Source organism: Amblyomma americanum, chromosome 6, assembly GCF_052857255.1.
Source record: "Amblyomma americanum isolate KBUSLIRL-KWMA chromosome 6, ASM5285725v1, whole genome shotgun sequence".
NCBI classification, from domain to species: Eukaryota; Metazoa; Arthropoda; class Arachnida; order Ixodida; family Ixodidae; genus Amblyomma; species Amblyomma americanum.
Window position 1 is genome coordinate 9,253,761 of NC_135502.1, and position 23,709 is coordinate 9,277,469.

The 23,709-nt window shown below is 49.1% G+C and overlaps 1 protein-coding gene across 2 annotated transcripts in view; it reads left to right on the plus strand.

Moving 5' to 3' along the window:
- Positions 1–3,958: 3,958 nt before the first annotated feature.
- Positions 3,959–23,709, plus strand: part of LOC144136269 (acetylcholinesterase-1-like) — a 45,699-nt gene continuing 25,948 nt past the window's right edge. Inside the window, exon 1 of one of the 2 annotated variants that reach the window (XM_077668477.1) lies at positions 3,959–5,138. The gene's annotated coding sequence lies outside the window, so the exon portion shown is untranslated. Of the gene's footprint in view, positions 5,139–17,608; positions 17,967–23,709 lie in introns of those variants that run through there. The other variant, XM_077668478.1, reaches the window with a different exon arrangement.

The window sequence follows — 23,709 nt, forward strand, 5'->3', positions numbered from 1 at the left end:
CTCCGATTACTGGCTGTGATTTCTTTATAGCGCACTGGAGTGAAAAGAGCTGAGTCTATTTAATTAGAGAAAGCAGTCTGAAATGAGGGCCACAGCGAAACTTAATTTTACAGAGCGCTCAGCAGGCAATCGAAGCAAGGTGTTTGAGCACAATGTAACGGTGACTCTGTAAGTTGAGCACCTCTGTCCGTCAGCCGAATCATAGAACACTTAGTTGTTCCCTGCATGTTTTTTTTTCTTTTTGAAAAACGCATTCCGTGATGCTTTCATCCACTGTTCGTCCGCGAAGAAAAGGAGAGCTACTTTCCTGTAAGCACCTCGACAACAGCCTTGATACTGAGTTTCCTGCATGAGCAGCGGAGTTGAAAAACTTACTATGAATTATTTAGTGCCTTTCACTTCTGTGCTAATAGCAACGAAATCATATGGAAGGAAAACAGATGATAGCTTCTAACGCGTGTATTATGTATATTAGCCGCAGCAGATTCCGTAATCTGAGCCAGTATGCAATGAAACATGACCGCAAGCTGACCGGAAGGCACATATAATCTCATCGATTTTTTCATTCTCAGCTGCGTATTGCGTTCTGCGCTTCTCCACGCGCCACCTGCAATAAAATGACGCCTTGCTTTAAGGGATACATTGAAAAGAGGCCGAACGACGAGACAGCACTGTGAATTTCACTGCTTAATTGAAATTACACGCTGTTGCGGCGTAGTATCTTAGCTGTTAAGGCTGGTACGTTATGACGACTACTTTTGCAAACTACGTAGAAAACTAACATTAAAAAAGTACCCGAAAACAAAAAAAACAGTCTACCCCATGCTATTGCCCCGTAAGGCTTCAGCAATGCAGCGCGAGGATTCATTCGTCACTCAAAATAGTTGTAAATGCACTAATGTCCCACGCGTGCAATTTCAACGGGCATAGGCTGCTTTGTTTTACTTCTGAGGCTGAGCGTCGAGGCTCCCTAGTTGTGGAAATTGCCACAGACGTTTCAAATTCGTCACCGTAGTCTTTGCAACACGTCATCAGCGGATGTTGCTTTTGCGCTAGATTTCCTGCACTCCTTTTCGTACGGGGAAAAAAAAAAGATTTTAGCGGGCTGCAGAAATTTAAAAAAGGACTTTTTCTTCGCTTTAAAAACTGATACGGCATCTTCTTCTCCGTGGCTGCAAACTCGTCATTGGTAATAACCGCCAAACTTCGTTAATTGTAAAGTTGATTAGTAAATTTTAATTAATTAGATCTGTGGTTAATATATCTTTTTAATTACTTACGTCTGCCATAGCTGAGAGTTTCTTCTAGTAGAGGTTTTCTTTTTCTGTCTAAAAGCCTTTTTTTTTAGGAATATTTGAATGTGTTCGCTGAAACACCTGATATATAGCCGGCCATGCGTAATTTGCATCTGGTTACACATGAGAATATGGTTACTCCGGAAACTTCGACAACCCCGGGTTGTCGAAGTTTCCGGAGCCCCTCAATAAGGCGGCGCTCATAGCGTAAGTTGGTTTGGGACGTTAAACCCTCATAAACCTTAAACCAAAAGCGCTTGTTCTGTGCGATATCGGTGCACGCGGGGAGTACCTCGGGTGGTCGAAATTAATTCAGAGCCCTCCACATGCGCCGCATTGCTGGACATTCGGCAACTGGTCTCAACTGTTTGCCACCAGTAGTAAACACTGCGTATCTCAGTGGGGATGTTTTAGGCTCGTAATAAGAGGAAACTAGAGTTTCGAGAGATACTTCGCGAACATGGTGATTGTCATGGACGATTCTTCCTTCTCGCCGCAAAATCTGTATATATACAAGGCTTCCTGCACACACACCAACTATTTCCGACGGGCATAAAAAGTCAAAGAAATGTACCGAACATTCGAAATTCCTACTGTTATTTTTGGGTGTTCAGCGCCATGCGGCACATGGTGGCAGCCGTGCAAACTAGAAGGGTTTGTCCAGATTTCCTGGGACTAACTTTGGCAGCTCTCCACGCAGCTTTGGAGCGTCAAACCTAACGTAAGATAACATTTCCTTCTTTTAAGAGCGTTAGCTCTGATACTCATCACGTTTCGAGATTTCGTGAGGTCTCCTACCACCCTGAGATCAAAGCGCCATCTGTGGCTGCAACTAGAAAACAGCGCATCTCGCATTGAGACTTGTAGCGCGATCTACAATAGCATTGTAGAAAAAACCACCTGCCGCGTGCCAATGATGACGTGACGGTCCAATATGGTGAATAGAGGTGGAACAATGTGAGTATGGTAAGGTGTGGGTGCGGGCTAGTTGGTAATACGTTACGAAAAGCGCGAAAAAAACACACGGACGCAAGAAAAACGAAGGACAAGCGCTTGTCCTTCGTCTTTCTTGCGTCCGAGTGTTTTTTTTTTCGCGCTTTTCGCAATGTGAGTATGACGTCAGGGGACGAAATGACGGCATAGTTTCAATTTATCTAATCCATGATGGCGGCCAATAAAATTGGTTGTGCCCTTTCAACCCTTCGCCTCCCCCCACCCCCCCTTGGGCGTTTCTATAGCACTGACCATCACATGACCTCCCTCAGGAACCTGGGACGCTAACGCAACCTCTGCAGCAGCGGGCTACCAAAGCAGGCTGAATGTGCGCTGTATAAGCCCACGTGGCGTGGTAGAAGCAGTCGCGCCCAGCTACAATCATTCCAGAGAAATTTTGTCGCATCTCGTGTCACAATAAAATGATAAGGCAGCGTGCCGGCAGCTTTGAGCAGGAACAAACAAACAATAAAGGAATTTGCAGCATTATGGGGTTCAGTGCACTTATTGGTACAAGAAACTTTGCACGAGCAATTTTTGGGAAGAGCAGTGGCAGTTTTTCACTCAAATTCTCCAACTCTAGGAGAGTTTAGCCTACCGCTGGTAACATCACACTGTACTCGTGAAACGCAGTCAGCTCTGGACGCACATGGCACTGCCTCGGGTTCCTTCACACTTAGCTATGTGTACGAAAATAGTTTTCAATTAGTGTGGGAAGGTCAATGAGGTCTGTTTTTGTAAGACAACGCAGTGTTCTCTCGGTTTTCAAATGAGGTAGGGAGTAAATCTTGATGTCGTCGGGCGTCCTGATTTGCTGCGTGCCAACCCCGTTTTGTCTAGGAAAACTGAACTGATAATAAGTATAACACGAGCTCAGCCTTGATAGAAAGACGGAACCTAGATTTGACTAGGACGCACCTCCACTCCTCTTTCTCGCCTATTTCTTCCTTCCTCTCCCTTAGCTCGGCTCGTCTTGACTGAAGTAAATTTATTCCTCCTGCTACGTTGCTGGCAGGGAGCGCTCGAAATACTTTTAGCGCGCTCAGTTTTTAAATACCCCTCTCCTTCGCAAGTAACATACAAAACGACCAGGGAGTTTTCTTCTGGTGAGTAACTTCAAGTCAGTGATTCTTCGCTCTCGTGATAGAAGAAAAGCGAAATTACCCGGAAGAAAGAGGCAGATTAGTCGAGATAAATTTCGCACCCTCCACCCTTTTTCTTCCCGCCGCTTGCGAAATATTGTCCACTCTGTACGCGCGTACCAGTTTCTCGCTCAGGTTCAGAGGCAATATCCTTAGAATCACAATACGCTGCACACGCCCTTTCCACTCTTCATCACGACCACCGCGAAAGAAAGAATGCGCAGTAAAATAGATAATAATACTTTCGTTCATGATATATTCAGAAGTTTACAGAACCCCTGCTTTCTGTTGGCCTCACATTTTCTGAAATGAGTGTTGAACACTCGGAAGAAAAACGATGCGACTTGTTAACCCCCATTCTTTACCACTTTGCTATTCTTTTCCCCTCTTTCTCTCTAAAAGAGCTACTTTTCTTACTGTCGGTCACTAATATCAAGAAACACAAATGGCAGGCAAATTCTGACAAAAATAATATTTTGTTCGCTATTTCTACATCACGTTTTTTAAGTGGTTTCTTGCAATTTCTCCTCGGCGAAATCCGACTCGCCCAGAGGTAGCCTGCACATGCTGGGAAAAAAAAAAGAGAAAATATTTAAATCAAATTGTTTGTCACCCTACTCACCTTCAGCGCACCCGAAAAAATCAGCTGGTGTAATTGTGCATATCTGCGGATGCATTCATTGTTTAGGTGCACTGCAACGCCAACTGTCTCTTCAACTGGTTTCTTTTCTTGTATAGCTTAAAGCGAGAAACTGGGTTAAAGCTCAGATAACGATGCCAGGGGTACAGCGAAGATTTTATCGCCTCTAAGGCAAAGAAAAAAAACTGGGACCTGGTATTTACTGCCACGCTTGCAAATGAATCTGATTAATTTTTTTGTTTTATTGCACCACTGAAAGCACGACACAGATTTTGAGAGCAAAACAGCCTTCGCAGGGAACCTTATTCCTTTCTTTTACCGTGCAAATAAGCACTGGGTGAACGCGAAGAGACGTTCGACGACACCACTGTTTCTGTTTGCGGGCGCAAGCCGCCAGTCGTCCGTATCCGGGCCGTCTCCCCCCCCTCGAGCGAGAATTCCACTGCATGTCAGGGTTACACCCGGAACACCTTCGATGGGCCGCCGGCTCGCTACGGCTGCGGCGGCGGAGCAGAGCTCGCTGCTCAGCCGCTGCACCCTCCGTAATTGCGGCGCGAACGGCTGCAGCGGCGAAAGTGTAGGAACGACGGGGGAGGGCGGTTTTCATACAGCCACAGTTCGGAGCCGCCGGCCGCTCGATGTCACGTAACCTAGATGTGCGCCGCTGATTGAGACTGCTGGCGCGAAGGGGAACGCCGCCAGCTATCACCTTTCGCGTTCGCAGTGGAGCGGAAGAAAGGAAGGAGGCGAAAAGGACGCAAGAATGAACGAAAGGAAAAATAAGCGTCGAAATGGAGGCAGGGTGCCGCCAATACAGCAAGAAAAGCGAAATGGGCACTCTTGGGATCAGGGACGCACCGTCGGCGCGGGCATTGCAGCACAAGTGGCATATTGCGAAAAAGCTTTGACGAACCCCGCCGCAGGAGCACCGGTGTGCGGACGAGCGACCGCGCGCGACAGAAGGGTGCGGTGGAGTGCCACGGAAGCGACGCGCGGAGATCAGCGGGGCCTACACGGCTAACTCCTGTACGCCCGGTGACGGGGTGTCAACGGATCGGCTAACGAAAGGTGAGTCGAATCGCCCGTAAGCTGGCTTGACCGCCACTGACGCCTGTACTGGACGTGGCCCTCTTCGTGGGGCAAGGGAGAAGAGGCGATGTCCCTGTTCGATGGCTCCCTTTTGCGTCGATCGGAGCAGCTTCTTCCTTTTGCCGTGGGACAGGAGAAAGAAGAGATTGGCCCCAAGCTCCAGATCAGTGAGCAGGGAATTCGGAAGAGGCTCTCGGAATGGCTGTCGGCTGGTCGCCCTGTGTAAAAAAAAAAAGCGATGTTTCGCACAGCTTATTAGAGGCGCGAAGGCTGCGCCAGCGGGCTGAACGCATGAAGGGGGACCCCTGCGGAAAGTGTGAGTGCTCGCCGTGAGAGCTGCCGCGTGGCTGATGACCCCTGCGGTAGAACTCCGCGCAAAGCACACACCACTGGCTTCTGGCGTCGCGCGTTACATGTCGGGAACCGGAGGCCGCGTGTAAGACCGCTTAGCCTCCTTCAGGCCCCGTGCGTTTTCTGTGGAGCGCTATTAGCGAGGATGGCTCGACTCTGTAATTTACGTCCGCGGCTTGTTTCCACCCCGTTTATTTTCCCTCCCTTTTTTTCTTCCCGACTGCTCGGCCGCGATGGACAATTAGAGTCTCTTGCACGGCGGACGTGCTCATTTCACTACGACCTCGGGGGATATTTGGAGTCGGGCTTGGCGATCTCCTCACCGGCCACACGGCTCATCATGTGGCGCCTTCTACGGACCAAACTGCGAGAGTCCTGTGGCGAAGACAAAAGGATGCTTGCCAAGGACAATGTTGTTTAGCAGCATTACCAGTGCGGCGCCTCTGCTTCCGCTAAGACTTGGCTGTGGAGACTGGGCCTGCGGCTTTCGCGTCCTGCTAGTTCCGGGGAGAGGTCCGTATTCCGCAGTTTATATACCGCGTCGGGCAGCTAGTCAAATCTTTCTTTTTTCCTTTTTCAAGAGAAATGGAGGTGAGGGGTGTAGGAAAGAGAGGGCGGCAGTTAGATGGAAGGAAAGCCGGCCGGTCGAGGAAAGGGAGGTATTGCACAGCCCTTTCAACTTGTGGTGTTTAGACCGGCTGATAACAACCAACCCATAGCGGGGAACCAGGCGACAATTCTAATAACAGACCAGATCAAAGCGCTATATTTAAGGCACCCATTATCTGAAAAACACCTGGAGGCTGCGCACGTGGGGTGGGCAGTGTAAAGGTTTTTCGCTGTAGAATTCTGTCATGGTTTACGCAAGTGCGTACTGGCGCTAAAAGACGGAGACAACACACACAATACAGTCCTTTCTTGTGTGTGTTTTCTGCGTCTTTTAGCGCCAGTACACTTTTTGCGTAAACCGTGTCATGCTACAAACAACTAGCTCAAATCAGAGCCTTGCTGGAATTCGGTCTTCTTCTACACGTATTATCAGGGTGCACAAGTTTTACTTTTATTTGATTCATAAAAAGTCGTTCTGACTTCTTCTCTCACCCTTCACGTGCTCATCTTCCGCAGACGAACATGATTTCTCTCTGTGATTAGCCCGTGCTTCAGCAGAGAACAGTGAACCAGTTCTGGCCACATCGCAAAGCCGACAAATATGCTTATTTCTAGTGCTAGAAATGTAACACATTACAAATAGTTCGTATGTCCGGCAATGTCTGGCTGTAAAGAATCATTCCTCGGTTCGTGTTAAACCGAATGCTCTGGAAATCGTACCTATATCAGTAGTGTCGGTTCCTAAGGGTCATAAATCTTTCTCTAAAGCAGAACTTTTCTTTTTTTTGCTTTCTCAAGGGCAGGGAACCTCTACCGATATTATAGGCACCCACCTAGCTTAAGTGGCGTCAGCACGGCGATAGACACAAGCACATGAAGTACGAAGCTCAACGCTGACACTATCAACAACTTTGCTGCCGAGAAAAAAATTGGCCGTGGTTTAGCTCTGGTTAAACCTGGAGTGACGCGATAGCTACAGCTGGCCGAGAGGAACTCGCTCAGCCAAATTGTAAAGTCAGTCTTTCGCCGCTCCGTTTCGATGGGCGTTCCTTCTTCATCTTCATCCCTGGACGTCATTCCCCCTCTCTCCCCCTCTCCCCATCTCCACCCCCCTCTCCACTCGGTTTCGCCGCCACCGGCAGCTGCTCTTCACCACGTGACCGCGGCGCCGCCACGCTGAAGACTCGAAATGCTAGAGTAATGTAGAAAACAACACATGCATAGGGGCGACATGACATTAAATCGATAACATTCAATCGATATGACATCGCCATATATTGTACCGGAGAAAAGTAGGCTTCACAACAAAGCAGGAGCGCGGCTTCAGGCTCCTCCCTTACTGCTCCTTTCGTTTCCCGTTTAAAGTCTTTCTGCTCATCTGACATTACACCGTCTATATACTTACCCCTCTCTTTTGAATAACCCTGCTGCTTGTGCTGTTCTGATTCAAATGGTTCATCTCATCAGCAGCATAATTCCTACACATTCCCGATGAGTACCTTCGTCACTCTCATTCCTCCTGCACAAGCTCTGCACAGAGAAGCGCTCTGTGTTCCTTTGCTGAGCATGGATTCATCTCTCTGTGGCCTGACACTGTGTTTGGACTAACTGTGCCTTTGACATTATCTGTGACATTATCTGTCTCTGACTGTTCTGCGACTTTGGGTTTTCACGTTTTTTTGTTTGTTTGTCGTTTTTATTTTCCTGCTTTTCTCTTTAAATTAACTTAGTTTTTTGCGGTTAGCTCCCTTTATTTTTTTGTATTGGTTTCCAGCCCGGTAAAGCGTTGCTGGTCCGGGCTCCCTCTCTCTTTCATTTATGTTTTTCTTCTTTCTGAGAGGACTAATAAAAGGGCTCCTCCTCTCAAGCTCTCTGCGCCTTTCTTTTTTTTTTACTTCGTGGTGAAACCTACCTTCCTCCGAGTTGAGAACCGGTTTAAACATTTATCGCGTATCGTCCAACTATGTCACAGTCTGTGCATGTAAAAGCAGACTCTGGAATAAAAAGGATTCGTGTAATGATAGCAACAAACGCTTATGATGGGAACTGCTGGCTTTATTCTTTCTCTTTGCTTTTTGCTTGGGCGTGTAAATCTTTGTTCTTTCTACATGTAGACATGGTGCGTGCTTTGCTCTTTCTGCGGGCCAGATTGTCACCATGTTTTCATACCTCTCGCTTTTCCCTTTGTCTGCCTGCATACACTGGTAAAAAATGGCTGTGGTTTAGCTCTGATTAAACCTGGAGGGACGCGATAGCTATCCCCACTCGGTTTCGCCAGCGCGCCGCGCCGCCGGCAGCTGCTCCGCACCACGTGACCAACCACGTGACCAGCCACGGAGCTTAAGGGGTGCCACGCTGAAGGCTCGAAACGCTAGCGTAATGTATCAATCGCTGCAAAACACAGCACAACCTGGCCACGAACCTGACAGCTTCAAAAGAGCTCAAGTGGGGTGCGGTGAAAGGCAGAGAGAGCGCTTTCTAATGAATGCGTCAATTTTTTTCGTGGCAACCGAATGGTAGTTCAGTGAAGCGCGACAACAAGGTTACTTGAACGGCACACGAGATCACATAGCTGAAGCAGGCTGGGAAATTTCCCCAGCATAGGCTAATCCGGATCAAAACTTCGCGCGTTCAGGGCCTCAGACAGCGGGCCCCCCCTTCTCGTCCTGACGCTGCTACCACGGAGGAGCAGGGTTTATCGCAGCGTATGAGAAGGAAGACGGAAGGGGGGAAAATAAAGGTGTCGCATTGCACAAACAAAACAAGAGGATACGCAAGAGTTAGTTCAGCCCTCACTACCAGTAGTCACGAAGACGCGCGGGCGGAACAGGCGTGGAGGAGCGTTCAGGCCAGAAGGGAGAAAACAACGCCAGTGGAGCAAAATAACGCCGACGCACGCAATAGGGTCTTGCGGCCACGAACTGCGCACAGTGCTGGATAAATAGGAAATAAAGCACCGGCATATTTGCTTTGTGGACATAGTTTCTGTCCATGTAGACGTCTAGACAAACCACCGCGTCAAACAGTCCGTATGGGGGTGCGTCAGAGCTTACATTCGACTCAAAATGTGTCCGGGTAGCTGACGCGCTCGCCGTGGGCAGCTGGCGTCGTGAGAAAGGGGTCGCAGGCTTGACGCCTGACCTCGGCGGCTGTGTTTTGATGCTGCACAGGCGAAATGCCAAGGACGTCCGCGGTCTGAGCCCCCGGTTCATCTTAAGCAGCCGCACGTAGTCTTAATCGTACCGGTATCCATCGTGAGCCACAGATTAGCTTCGGTGCGGGAAAATAATTGATTTTCTTCCGTACGCACCCTCATACAGCGTAAAAAATGGAATATCTGCTATTGACGAAACTTCCGACGGGTACCCCTCGCATTTTGTCCGCTGTTCGGCTTCAAAGTAAGGCGAACACTATTTGTGCCCTTCGATTTTGGTTGTATGTAAAAGCTAATCAACAAATTGCGTACCAGTCTGTCTGAATGCAGGATACTACATTATACGCGATTGGGTCATTGCTTTCCTCACGATTTCCTAAACTGTAAACTGAAAATTGTGGAGTTTAACATCCCGAAGCCACACACGGGCTGTGATGGACGCCGTAATGGAGGGCTTCGTGTGTTGTTTTTTTACTTCACCTGGGGTTCTTCAATGTGCCCTGACACCGCAGAGCACAGACGCGTTTTTGTATTTCGCCTCCATCGAAATACGGCCGCCGCGCCCGGGATCAAACCTGCGCCTCGCGGTTTCCTGTTGGTCGGCCTCCGTCGCATTGAATACTCTCATTTCTAGGGCTTTAGACCGGCAGATACCAGTGTATGTTCGGGAAAAAAACTAAGTTAACCGACGGGGGTAACGTAGTGAGTCCCTAAAGAATGTAAACACAGCAGGAGGGAGCGCAGAGGGAGGCGAACAGACGAAATATCCCTGCGTTAGTGTGTGCTGAGCTCTGCATAGGCTGGACGGACAGGTGTCTTATCGAAAGCCTAAGGGAGCACCCCAGAAACAACGAGAAGCCTCTTGACAGAACACTGTCGTGAATGCCGCAAGCGCAGTCATGCGCTTGAATAAAGTACAGCTTTGCGGAAATATTAAAATCAACATTTCAAGGGAAATAATTGAAGTCGTGGGAGTTGCCAATTCCAGTGAGACGTATTTGAGCGAGGACTCCATATCGCTACAAAAAAAAAAGTGAACTGCCTTAGGCACCGCGCTAGGACCTGATTCATGCAGTTATCAGCACAACAGAAAAACGGTGAAGAGCCGATATGGTTTGCCTGTATGTCGCGTTCCTTTTTGTTCTCGAAGAGCAGTTGCTGTATATAAGCGAGAGATCTTTAAGTAAAATTTTGAATTGTTACTAGTGCTGTGCTGCTTCCACTTCCTTTCTTCTATCTTTTTGTGTTTTTTTCCACTAACCATTACAGCCGAGCATGCACCGACTAACCGGCAAAGATGTTTTTGCAATATTAGGAAATCTGCGGGGATAGGATTGCCGCAGGTGGAATAGGACAAGACTGACTGAAGATCAGTAGAGAGGCCTTTGCCCTGCTGTGGACGTAGTTGGGCTGCTGATGATGATTGTTTTTCAAGTTATTTTGTTGGCTATTTTTTTCTTCCGCGTAGCCTTTAGCGCAGTTTCAGTGCTGAGGGACAACGGAGGCTGCAAGAGGCAAACCGCACTGACCGCTCTCTCTCGCCTCTCAGCGCCACTTTCTTGGTGCGCTCTCCGTGCAGCTCTACTCATCGCGGAGAGCTGTGTCCGGCCGTGAGCTCTTGGGGGACAGGCGACGTTGATCGAGCCACTGTCAACTACTTCGCGTGCCGATCTAAATTAGACGCGGTGAGACGAAGAGATTCATCGTCTATAATGTAGTCCGCGCTCTCTGTGCTTTGTCTCATGCAAATTATTTGGTCCGTTAATTACATATGAAACCTATTTACCACACCTTGTGATAAAGGAGTAATTTTTCATTGGCGTCTACACAAGCGCAGCCATAGCCGCTGTGGTGGCTAGCGGTTATGGCGCTCTGCTGCTGACCTGACCGACGCGGGTTCGATCCCGGCAGCGGCCGTCGAATTTCGATGGAGGCGAAATTCTAGAGGCCCGTGTATTGTGCGATGTCAGCGCACGTTAAAGAACCCCAGGTGGTCGAAATTTCCGGAGCCCTTCACTACGGCGTCCCTCATAGCCTGAGTCACTTTGGGACGTTAAACCCCCATAAATCATAAATGAAACCAAGCGCAGATATACGGCTACAAAGGAAAGCTATACAGCTTCCACAGAAACTTTGTAGTTAAAAAATAATTTGTCCTGTTTGAACCCAGAGGAGTCGCTCAACCAACTGAGCTAACCGGGACGGCTAGCATAAGGTAAGGCGAGAATGAATTGATCAAAAATTCTAATTGGAAACAGCGTTGGTCAAATATTTAGGGGAATTCCACACTTTACAGCTCGGGTGGTAGTGTTTTGCTGCTTTCTCTTCTTTTTTCTTCCGCCATGCTTCCCAACAGCGAAAAAAAAAGGGGGGGGGGGGGGGGGCTTCTTGCTTTCAAGCCGATTCTCCTGAGATTGTTGCCGAGATTAGAAATTGCATAACACATCGCATGTATTCCTGCTGTAGATAATGTCAGGACGGCGCGAAAAGAACAAGGACGAGAGAGGCACTAGAACACAACAGGACAGGCGCCAACTTGCAACTCGTCCTTGTTCCTTTCGCGCCTTCCTGACATCATGTACAGCTATGAACCAACTAGTCCAAACCAAAGTACTTGATGAGCGTATTCCTGCATGCGGCCTTTTTAAACCGCTTGAAAAACTTATGCGACGCGAACGTGCATTCGCCGCTTACTTGAGTTACTATCGATCCAAGGTGGGAATTTGAAGACCGGCCGACGGTGTCTGCCTGTAGCAATGATCGTTCACACAGCCGAGCCGCAGAGCAACAAACGTAAGGGCGCCGTTTGTGGGATGCTGCTCTGAATGAACGCAGAGAAGCGGCACAAGGCTTGACTCACACGAGCAAAGCCGCTGTTCTTAAACGGAGGCTTCCTGAAACCTGGGCAATGGTCTAAACAAGGCTTGTCTTATCACACGGCCTGACAGCCCGCTGTTGCGACATTTGTTCTCACACGTTGTTTCTTCCCCAGGCAGCTTAACTCTATACACTCAAATGGTGCACGCGCGACCTCGTGCACGCGGCCTTCCTCAATCAAGCCGGAAGGGACCTCGCTGTAAAGCCTAGCCGTAGATTGCGCGGCTTTCTTCTTTTTCATTTTCCCGCACTTACTAGGTGCCACAAGAGCAGCCTAAGCGCGGGTCTGAATCCAGGAAAGACCGCGTTTCAAGCCAAGCCAGGCGCGGCGTATCGTGCCTCCGAGGTCGTTCCAATCGGTGCTAAAGGCTCGGACCGGTAAATAACGACGCAGCTTGGGACGTGGTGCGCAGAGATGCGCGCCGCGCTGAAGATATTGCGTCCCGCCGCCGCTCGATGCTTACGCCAAAGCGAGCGCGTAACGGCCGAATGGCAACGAAGCCCCTCAGCTCTGTCTCCCCGTGTTTCACTTGGTGCTTTCTTTTCTTGCTTTTCCGGCGTTTCGATGGAGGACCTCCCACCGGGGTGCGCGTTGCGTTTGCGTCAACTGCGATGCACCGCGGCGGTATGGGACACGCAAGCGCGGCCTTGCGCAGAAGTGGCACAGGAAACCGGAGGCCCGTCCGCGTGCCCTCCTCCTCTTCCTCCTCAAGCCGAGACTGCCTTCCGGACCATCCTCCGGTGTAAACAGCCAGGCGCAGCCACTGTGCATGACCGAGGAGGGGAAGAGAACACCCAGCTGTATGATGGAAATGTGGCGATGCATGGCGCGGCTGCTTGACTTCGAAGGACGTTCCAAACGTAAACTGCCTCGCTGTTATTGTAAAATCGTAATCGTTTGCGTCCAGGTAGCGTGCGACTGAATTTTCGCTCCTTTTTTTCTTTTTTTTCCACTCTTCGGCCAGTTTCCGTGACCCGACTCATTCCAAGACCGCAACGGAAAAGAAGCCAGACATGAAGCTGCTGTTTTATTCAGGTGCTTGTGATCATTCAGGGAAGGTGAAAGTGAACCGCATGGCAAAATCTTTCACTTGAATCCTATCTATAATGCCTTCCATGGGCTCGCTCTAATGCTCTATTCTTAGAAGAATTAACACACGCTAAGTGCCAGGTCAAAGGGCCCAGAAAAACGACATAAATTTCACAGAACTCAACGTAAATAAAGCAGCAAGAAATGTTGCCGGCCTCGGCCGCTCATGAATCCCACTATAGTGGAAACCCACTTATATGCCAAGTGAAATAATTTGTGGAAACGATAATCTTCACAGGCAAGCGATGGGCCATATAACCGCAGCCAATTACAAGAGGAACACACGAAGCGCTTGGGAACAACCCAGACACAAGATTCACACCGTTATTCAGCAGGTTCGGTGCGTTCGCCGAGGTCTCCTGCTGGTTTATTCGAGGACATGAACCCAATAATAACCGCGGCAGCAGGTATTCCTTCCGGCCAAACCGCAAGAAACACCATGCATGGCTTGTCACGGGGCCAGTTTTCATTGTAGGATCCCAATACCCCTAAATTCGGTGTCAACTAACGTGCGCCATTTCGCCTATGCTCTGCGTCTGGATAAATGATGCCTCTTGATGTATAGATGCACACAAGCTTGTCGTAGAAAATCTTAGAGGCTTAACGTCGAAGTGATCAAGATGTTCAAAAGAATTTATTGATTGTGTCCTGTACTGAACGCCACTCAACTTAAGACCTTTTATTCTTTCCTCTAAATGGAGTCAGTGCTGTCCGTAAAATTTTTCATTGTCATTTCTTTTTTTCGCGCAGGTTCAGAGAGTATCAACTAAAGTATTGCTGTTTATCGCTGAAGGCGGGATACCAAGTAACAATCTCGGTTCTAGACACGAAAATTTACTGAGGCTGGAGTTTCATAACAATAACACGTCCCCTTTCTGAATTGAACATAATAAGAAAGGATACATTCTAGGAATATTTGTTTTCGCTCACTAATGAGGAGAATGTTCCGTATTTTCCCTCTGTTTACTGCGATATTAAGGATTTCACCAGAAACAACGAGATTTTTTTTTAAATATTGCACAAAATGATTTGCGGCGAAAGTTTTTAAGATCCAAAAAAGTATTTTGTGTATGCACAAGGTATGTACAAGGTACGAACCATTTAATGAATTTGCCTGTTTTCAAAAGTGAGATGATGTGCTAATTTATGGTCTGCTGCGACAACACAGCGCATAGAAATAAGGTCAGCGCTGGAGATGCAACGCTCGTCTGTGGATTAGTGCTTTTTCTCTTTTTTTCTCCTTGTTCTTTACGCTGTGTTGTCATAGTCACTTCGTTGTGTTTCCTTGTGCGTGGAACCGCTCACCTACTGAATACTGCACTTTTTGCGGGCATGTTTTTTAGCTACAGTAGTTTCTGATGGCTTACTACTGCCTCAGTTGTATTAAAGAAGTAACAAAAGACTCAAATTAAAGACCTCGTCATAGTGAATAGGCGCCAAACAGTCACATCCACACTGTGTACCATTCTATCTTCTCAAGAAACCTGATCATCTACCAGTACTCCAAGCTAAATCCGCTTAAAGCAACGCCATGGTTGTGGTCTATTCTCCTCAGCTCTATTTTGCAAGAGGCATCACTGACAAAGCTACCACTTCAAGCACACGACTCATACTCTGAAGTATCCATCGTTTAAAGCACCAAGGTCACAGAAGACTTGTCTAAAATAAGCTGGACCGTCTAGTGGTGACATCCAAATGTCGAACTACCAGCTGCATTACCTCACTTCGCGTGCACACCGGTTGCGAAATTACCATGGAACTGTAAAAGAAATAATATAGTATTCGGACCGGGCCGTTATTAGAACCTAACACTACCTCGTTTCTAGCTGAAGCCCGTGGCAGTGCACAATATTTATCTTATCCCTGGGGTCGTTACTACCATCGCGTGACACCAAATGCACTTTGTGCCTTCAGCATCCCAAAACGAAGAAATAGATAGCGCATGAATTCCCATTTTGTTTTCAAAAACATCAACATGACGTAAACTGTCCCTCCTTTAACTCCCTCCCATACCATAGGCCCAGGAGAAATGTCTGGCGCTAGATGAAATCTACGGACACCGCCTGCGTGTCATGCTGTATCTGTCCATAAAACCTGGTGGAGTAAGACACATGTATTAGAAACCGTATTTTCCAGACCGTGATTCGGCCCATGGTTTCATCCGGGTGTTCTCCTACCGATGTTTCTGGTCGCATGTCATCACAGCTGGGCCCCAGCACTCAAGACAAACCGAAAAGTAGGCACGCCGGGTCGATTTCCATATTCATGAACGAGCCTGCCTGCTCATTGCCACATCGCGCACCTTACCTTGAACCACAGCAGCGCCGGTTTAAGCGGAGCTCCGGGCTCCTTCCTGCGCGTCACTTTATGACCACCTTAGGCCTTCGCGCTTAACAGCTGACGTAATTCATTTGCGGGAAACGGAAGTTTGCCTCTTTCTTTAGCAACGCTTCGATCGACGCCATTGGGCGGTTTAGCTAAAAGCAACATATTGGCAAAAAGGGACTTAGTCAAATGTTTAGGAAAATCTCCCAAGGTGGAGTAGATTTGTAGTAAGGGAGTAATTACTCATTGGCATCCACCCAAGCGCCACTTTATAGCTACAAAGGAAAGCTATACAGCTTTCTCAGAAACTTCGCAGTTAAACAAAAATTCTTCCTGGTCCGAGGTTCGAATACGGGACCACCGCTTCACCGAAGCAGTCGCTCTACCAAATGAGCTAACCGGAACGGCAAGCTTATGGTAGGGCGAGAGTGGATTGATCAATAACTTGAAGTGGGAACAGTGTTGGTCAGATGTTTAGAGGAATCCCCCAAGGCGGAGTAAATTTGTAGTAAGGGAGTAATTACTAATTTGGCATCCACCCAAGCGCAGCCATACGGCTACAAAGTAAAGCTATACAGCTTTCTCAGTCGAACCCCGGACCAGGACGAATTTTTCTTTGACTGCGAAGTTTCTGAGAAAGCTGTATAGATTTCCTTTGTAGCCGTATTGCTGCGCTTGGGTGGATGCCAAATTAGTAATTACTCCCTTGCTACAAAAGGAGACTTGTGAGTTCCGCCGAGATTTTTGACTGCGGAATGAGCTAAGAGGTGCAGACTTACGGAGAACAGTGCGTGTGATCCCAAGATGCCAGAACCAAGTTACCAGCTTGCCAGATCCAAATGTGCACGCTTTTATGGATAATCTCATTTAAGGTATAACTGTTCCCCAGGGATGTTCAGGAGTTCCTAGGGCTTTATTAGTTCGATGCTGGTTTCGCGCTTACTTGAAGAATTGATTTCGTCCATCAGGCATCAGGATGACTTGGTAGATTCTTTGCGAGCAATTTTTATTTCCGCTCCTCCATTTAGCCGCTGTAGAACGCTTGGCCGAAAGCACGTAACCCACTTAAACTGTTCGGTCTAAAGAACTTTTCAAACAATCATCTGCATTTTGTAGGTCCATATGCGCCAGCATAAAGCAACCTCTACAGACATAAGCATTTTTTTTTCTGCGCGTTCAAAATTAAAGTTTTATTTTTTTCCTTTTTTCTTCAATTCTGTATCTTTTCTTTCCTCTTTTTTGCGTGACATGGAGTGCATGCAGTCCTTAATATGCGTCATGCATCTTTGCACCGGACTCAACCTGATTCTAATACGAGTAATTTAGCCAGGAACCCTACAGAACTCAGTTACTCCATATGCCTTCACTAGCACGTAACGGCCATTTCATCGCGGATGCGAATGCGAATCCGAATTGGCAGCTCAGGAGCCGCGATGACACGCATGTGAAAACTTAACACAGAATTCTCGTCACACCTAAAAGAGAGAGAGAGAGAGAAACAAAAGAATGGAAAGGCAGGGAGGTTAATCAGGCGACGCCCAGTAGGCTACCCTACACGAGGGGTGGGGCAGAAAGCAGCGGAGCTGAAATCGAATTGCTGCACAGATTGTTTGCAAACAACAACCCAAACCATGAAACCATTTCGCCTCGCTCTGTTGCATGAAAACTCCGCGCGACAAACCGCTCAGGCTCACTCGCAAGCGGCCGGTTTCCGCCCCCCTGCGAGGAAGTGCCGCGCTAACCATACCAAGGTCGTCCGCGCCGCTCACGGAGTGGCCTGATACCGTCAGAACTGAGGCAGCCAGCGGAAACCGCCCGGCGTCTCGCGCGTTGCAACACGCCTCACGTGCACGTTCAACAACACAAATCCGCCACCAGGCGCCCCATTGACACACAATCGCCTATTGCCGATGCATGTGGCTCGACCGCCACGTTACTCTTTCCTCCTCTCCCTCCTTCATCAGTTTTTTATTGTTTATTTTCCTCTTCCTTCCGTTGCGGAATTCTCTAAGACGCTGCCGTTGTAGTGGTCCATTTTTCCCCCGCATCGACGTCGAAGCGCCGCGTGTCTCATTTGCGTAATCCCCGCGCCCGGACAGGCGCCATGGAGCAAACGCGAGCCGTCCAGAACGGAGCCTGTCAGCCGTCGAGCGGCGCTGCCGGGGTCATTGGCTCAGGTTCACGCGGCTGTCTTGGCGTAAAGTGAACGACCGACGCGGTCTACGTCGTTTGGAAGCGAGCCGGAGAATGCGCCCTTCTCGTACCACCCCCCTCCGCCCACCGCCATCGTGAAGTAACGGCGGCTGAGAGCGAGGCTGCGATCCCAGAATCGACTGGCATGCATACAGCGCCGAGGAACCTGCACTGTTTACTCAAGGGCCATACACGTGGCCGCTAGCAGGTGCGTATGTGTGCAGTTCTGCCATCGCTGCAAGCGCCTTCGGCCACAAAATCGACTCTTCATTTTTCTCCAAAACTTTCTTGTATCCGAAAGAGCAAAGCTTGGAAGCTGTTTATGTGTGGCGTCCTTGCTTTGTCGTTCTTTTGAACGCCAAGAAGTCTTGTCATGGTAGTACCGCAATGCTCCCTCAACATAAAAAAATTACTTCCTCGGGAAGGAATCAAGCTCTCGTTATACAATGCTCAACACAGGTCTCCTGCACGTGTTTGCGTGTTCGCGTTTTTAGCGGATGACGGTGATAGTCTTTTAATGTAAATCGAAGAGATCGAATAAACAAAACAAGAAGGCACGATTCGACAACTGATAACAGAGGAGATATCGGAAATAATAAGTTACTATTTTTTTAATGAGATGAACATGGGAAAGTATGTTGTTACGGCGTATAAGAAAGACCAATGATAAAGAAATAATGATGTTATGTTACAGTACCTGAACATATTTCGCGTTTGGAATAAAGAACGAGCGACTAATTGTAACTCTATACCCTGCGTCGCTGGAACAAATGTTCTCTCTCTCTCTCTGTTTCGTCTCTTTCGCTATCTGCACATACTTGGGCATTTTTAACAGCAGAAGTAGCAAATAGTGGCTGAGACAAATCTGCATCGCCTTCTGCCACCTATCAACGTGCAATCAGCTGATGCCGCTATACAGTTGCTTAACCCCAGTGCATGCAGAGGCCCCAGCCTTCTCCTTGTGGAAGGCCGCGTTTTTTTTACCGTGAAGAATTATGTTAGAATACGAAATACAGTAGGAATTCCTATTTTTCGAGACCTTGCTCGTCTCCCGCCGCCAGATGCTATCGTGGCTCCAGCGAGAGCCAAGCAAGTGTACGTAGTCGACCTGTGAGAGACATGACTTGCATGAACAGTTTCTTCGCCACCAGCGCAGAGCCAACCTGGCTTCGTCTGCGGCGCGTGCCAGAAACGGAGCAGCGAAAGTGACTGTTTCTGCTCGAGCAGTCCAAATCACTATTCGAAGGTCTCGCCTCTGCAGCGGTGCTGGGCTTTCGTTTTCACCGACAGCTTACGTTAGTACGAGGAAAGCCGCACATGCGCAGTTGTTTGTGCAGATTGGGAGTGAGTAAACGTTCATTGAAGAGGATGGTGGCCGCAACGCATGTGGGTGGGCCCTGAGTCCAGGGCTCCGGAGGCTTCTGCCGACCTTCTGGCGATGAGAAGAAGCGCTGCCTGGTCGTCGGGGCGTGCGCTCGTTAGCTTCACCTCCCACACCTCCAGGGCGGCGCACTGCGCGGCTTTAGATGGTCGAGTTTTGGGGGACATGTCCTTGTGATGGGTGTTAGGGTTGGGGTGTCGCCGCACCATGGACATTTGTTTTCGTAAAGTGTTTGGTGTAGGCGATGTAAATAGTGTAGGTTGGCACAGGTGTTTGTTTGAAGACGCCGTAGGAGGCAGAGTCTTCAGAGGAGAGATAGGGATAAGGAAAAGGGTAGAGGCGTCTATTAAGGCGTTGTGTTTCAAGCCGGGTGGCGAAGTGGGAGGATATTGCAATCAAGGCTGTCGTGGCCGGGGACCCAGGTGATGATGTGGTCTTGATGGAGAGTGTGTCCCAGGATGCGTAGCGCCTGTCGTGAGACACGGCCCCTTGTATACGCTCGGCAGGCGGCTTGAGAGTCTAAATATGTGAACGCTGTTGGAGTGGGTGTCACTCATTTTTATGGCGAGGGCGAAGGCGATTTCTTCAGCGACGCTTGTGTCTGGGTCTCGGATAGAGACTACCAGAGATTGGGAGATTTTTTTATCTATCATAAGAGCCTTTATATTCAAGAGGACAGCGTCACAGCACAGTGTGGGGCAGAGTAAGATGCAAGACCGAGTTGACGGGCTAGTTGGTTCTGCATGGAGAATGTAGAGCGCAAGACGCAAAGAAAACGGACAAGCAGTGAGAGATACACACTGATTCTATCAAGTGAATTTTATTTCGGAGGCAAAAAACCTGCCCTGATTTCTAATGAATCTAATACAGGAGATGCGCAACGAGATACGCAACGAAATGCAGGGGATGCGTAGTGAAATGCGCAGCGAAATGCAGCAGACACAGCAGAAGGTAGCTATGCAAGAGCAGAGCTTCAGGAACTACGTTAAGAGTCAAACCACGCAGAGAACAACCAACGATGCGAGGGATAGGCTCTTTAACGAGCGCAGGTTCAGCACTGAAATCCCCAGCACGAGTAGCGCTAACCAAACATGACTGAGCGAAATCAACAATTAGAGCTATGGCAATGGAACTGCAGAGGCTACGCACGCAAGCAAAACCTCTTGCAGCAGTACATATATTCCAGGGGAACCACACCAGATATTATTTTACTACAGGAAACAAACAACACGACACCAAAACTCAGAGGGTACACATGTCAAGAGGGCAGCCGCATTGCCACCTTAATTAGCAACAAGGTGGTGGCCATAGAACACAAACAGATAGAGGACACAAACATAGATCACATAATCACAGAGATAATTCCCAATAAGAAAGCGAAAGCCAAAAGCACCCTAATAGTTAACCTATATAGTCCGCCGAGGCAAACAAATGGCGACTTCCTCAGGCTCTTTGCGGAGGCGAAGCGACTAGCAGGGCAAAACACCCTTCTCATAGCAGGCGATTTCAACGCCAAAAGCCCAAGATGGGGCTACCCCAGAGATGACAAGAAGGGGCGTGGCATCTGCTTAGCGGCAGAGAGCACAGGGTGCGACCTCCTAACCGACGAGAGCCAGCCAACCAGACAAGGCAACAGCGTGAGCCCAGATACGAGCCCGGACCTCACCTTCGTAAGAGGCAACAAGCAGGTAGAATGGGAAAACCTTCTCGAGAACCTGGGTAGCGACCACTACATAGTCAGAACCTGCATGGTGGCCGAGGGGGTCAAAAGGAATATTGGCACGGCACGAATCACGGATTGGGACGCTTTCAGGGTGCAATGCACGCAGCTGGAGGGCGAAATCGAATCCGTAGAGGAGTGGAGTCAAAAGCTTCGGCAAATCCAGGAGGGATGCACGAAAGTTGTGGATAGAACAGAGCAAACACCGGAAGTAGATAAAAGGCTCATCGGGCTATGGGAGGCAAGACGAGGGCTTACCAAGCGCTGGAAAAGGCAGAAGCTAAACCGAAAGCTTAAAAAGAAAATCGCTGAGATAACTGAATAAGCAGAGCAATATGCAATACAACTGGCAAGGCAGGGCTGGCAGCAGTTCAGTAATTCGCTGAATGGCACGCTAGGCACGGCTAGGACGTGGCAGATTCTCCGAGCCCTCATGGACCCAACCCAAAGCAAAATCGAAGGCAGCAAGTCGCTACAGAGACTGGTACATCAATATGATGGAACCGAGGAACAGCTGCTAGAGGAAGTTAGGATAAAATGCTACGGGAAGGATCAGATAGAAAGCTACAAGGAAGAGTATAAAGGTGACGAGAATCTAAACATGGACAGGAAGAGGTAATCGAGGCGGTAAGAGCGGCCACAAAGAACACGGCAACGGGAGCAGACAAAATCAGCGACTCACTAATCAGGAATCTCAGCGACAACGCCATAGACCAGCTAGTGGTGTACCTCAATAAGCTTTGGCAATCCGGCACGGTTCCGGCAGAGTGGAAGCACGCAATGGTGGTTATGATACCAAAGCCAGGCAAAAAGCTATCGATCGAAAACCTCAGACCCATTTCCTTAACATCATGTCTAGGTAAGCTCTACGAGAGGATAATCACGAAAAGGATTCAAACACATCTGGAAGGAGAAAGGTTATACCCGGATAGCATGTACGGTTTTAGAGCGAACCTGTCCACCCAAGACATCCTAATACAGCTTAAGGAGGAGGTTCTAGCCACGATGCCAAAAGCAGGGGAAAACGTGGTCGTGGCCCTCGATATAAAGGGGGCCTTCGACAACGTCAGCCACAACGCCATCATGGAGGGAATCAATAACACCAACTGCGGAAGAAGAGTCCATAATTATGTCAGGGCCTTCTTAAGCGATAGAACTGCGACAGTCGGGCTTGGAGACCTTAGAAGCGTCCCTTTCGGCACACCATGCAAGGGCACTCCCCAGGGATCGGTCATCTCACCGATATTATTCAACGTTGCGATGATCGGGCTTGCGCGGCAACTCGAGAGGATACCAGGGATAAAACACGCGATGTATGCCGACGATGTCATGGTATGGGTCACCCAGGGCTCTCTGGGGGAGAAGGAGGACAGACTACAGGGAGCAGCCGCGTGCGTGGAGAAGTACACCAGAGAAAGAGGCCTCAGATGCTCAACCGAGAAATCGGAGCTGCTGAGAGTCGGAAGACATTCCACTAAACCGGAGCTGGAAGTCTACCTGGAAGGGCAGAGGATCCCAGAGAAAGACATGATAAGGGTGCTAGGTATGTGGCTGCAAAGAAGCAGGAAATGCAGCCACACCATCAGCATAATAAGTAAAGCAGCAGAGCAGGTAGGAAGAATGATCAGCAGAGTCTCGCATAGGCGGTACGGCGTGAAAGAGGAAGACACGCTCAGACTCGTGAGCAGCCTGATAGTCAGCCGAGTCACCTATTCACTGCCCTACCAGATACCAAACAAAGCCGACATGGAACAGATAGATGTAATATTAAGGAAGGCATATAAGACCGCCCTGCATCTACCTAGGAACACACCGAACGAGAAACTACTCCAGCTAGGGATTAGTAACACCTTCCAAGAGCTGAGGGAGGTCCATATCAGGGCACAGTATACGAGACTCCGAGGCACGCCAACAGGCCGGGAACTGCTGAAAAGAATAGGGGTGGAAACACAAGAGCGCCTTGACAGGTACAGGGACGTCCCGGATGGAATTAGAAAAGCCATTCGGGTCGCACCCCTGCCCAGGAACATGGATCCGAACCTGCACGAAGGAAGACGGAAAGCAAGAGCCGAGTATATCGAGCGAGGCTTAGCCAATCTGGAAAACATGGTCTTCACGGACGCGGCGCTGTACCTGGTGGATACGAAGCGCACGGCCGCGGCTGTAGTAGTCGACCACCAGGGAGAACTGATCATCTGTGCAGCGGCAGAGGCTGCGGACGCAACAGAAGCCGAGGAGGTTGCCATAGCTCTAGCGGTCGCTTGCGGCTCCCAGGGAAACAAATCTCTAGACATACTTACAGACTCTAAAGAGGCATGTAGGAACTACACTAGGGGAAGGATAGGTGCCGCAGCCATGAACATACCCAGAAAAGCGCGTGTCTCGGACACAAAACACATACACAGCCTGGTTTGGATACCCGGACATGCAGGTATTAAGGGAAATAAAAGAACGGACGGCCATGCTCGAGCGATGAGTTTCCGAGCGGGATTACCGGACGACTTTTGCACCCGAGCCTGCGACGGGGGGTATGCAGAGCACCTGGCCCTATACAGGGGCTTAAGGTATAAATATCCTCCGCCACACAAGGCACTAACAAAGGAAGAGGCTACCGGGTGGCGCAGACTGCAGACGGGTATTTTTCCAAATTTACACATACTAAACAAGAGGTTTCCGACACAATACAGAGCCACATGCCCGTGGTGCGGGGCGGTACCAACGCTGTACCACATCACATGGGAGTGTGAGCGAAACATAAAATTCCACCAACACAAACACACAAGTGCGGAGCAATGGGAGAGCCGGCTCGTCAGCAGCGAGCTCACGGTCCAAAGGACCCTGGTGCAGCGC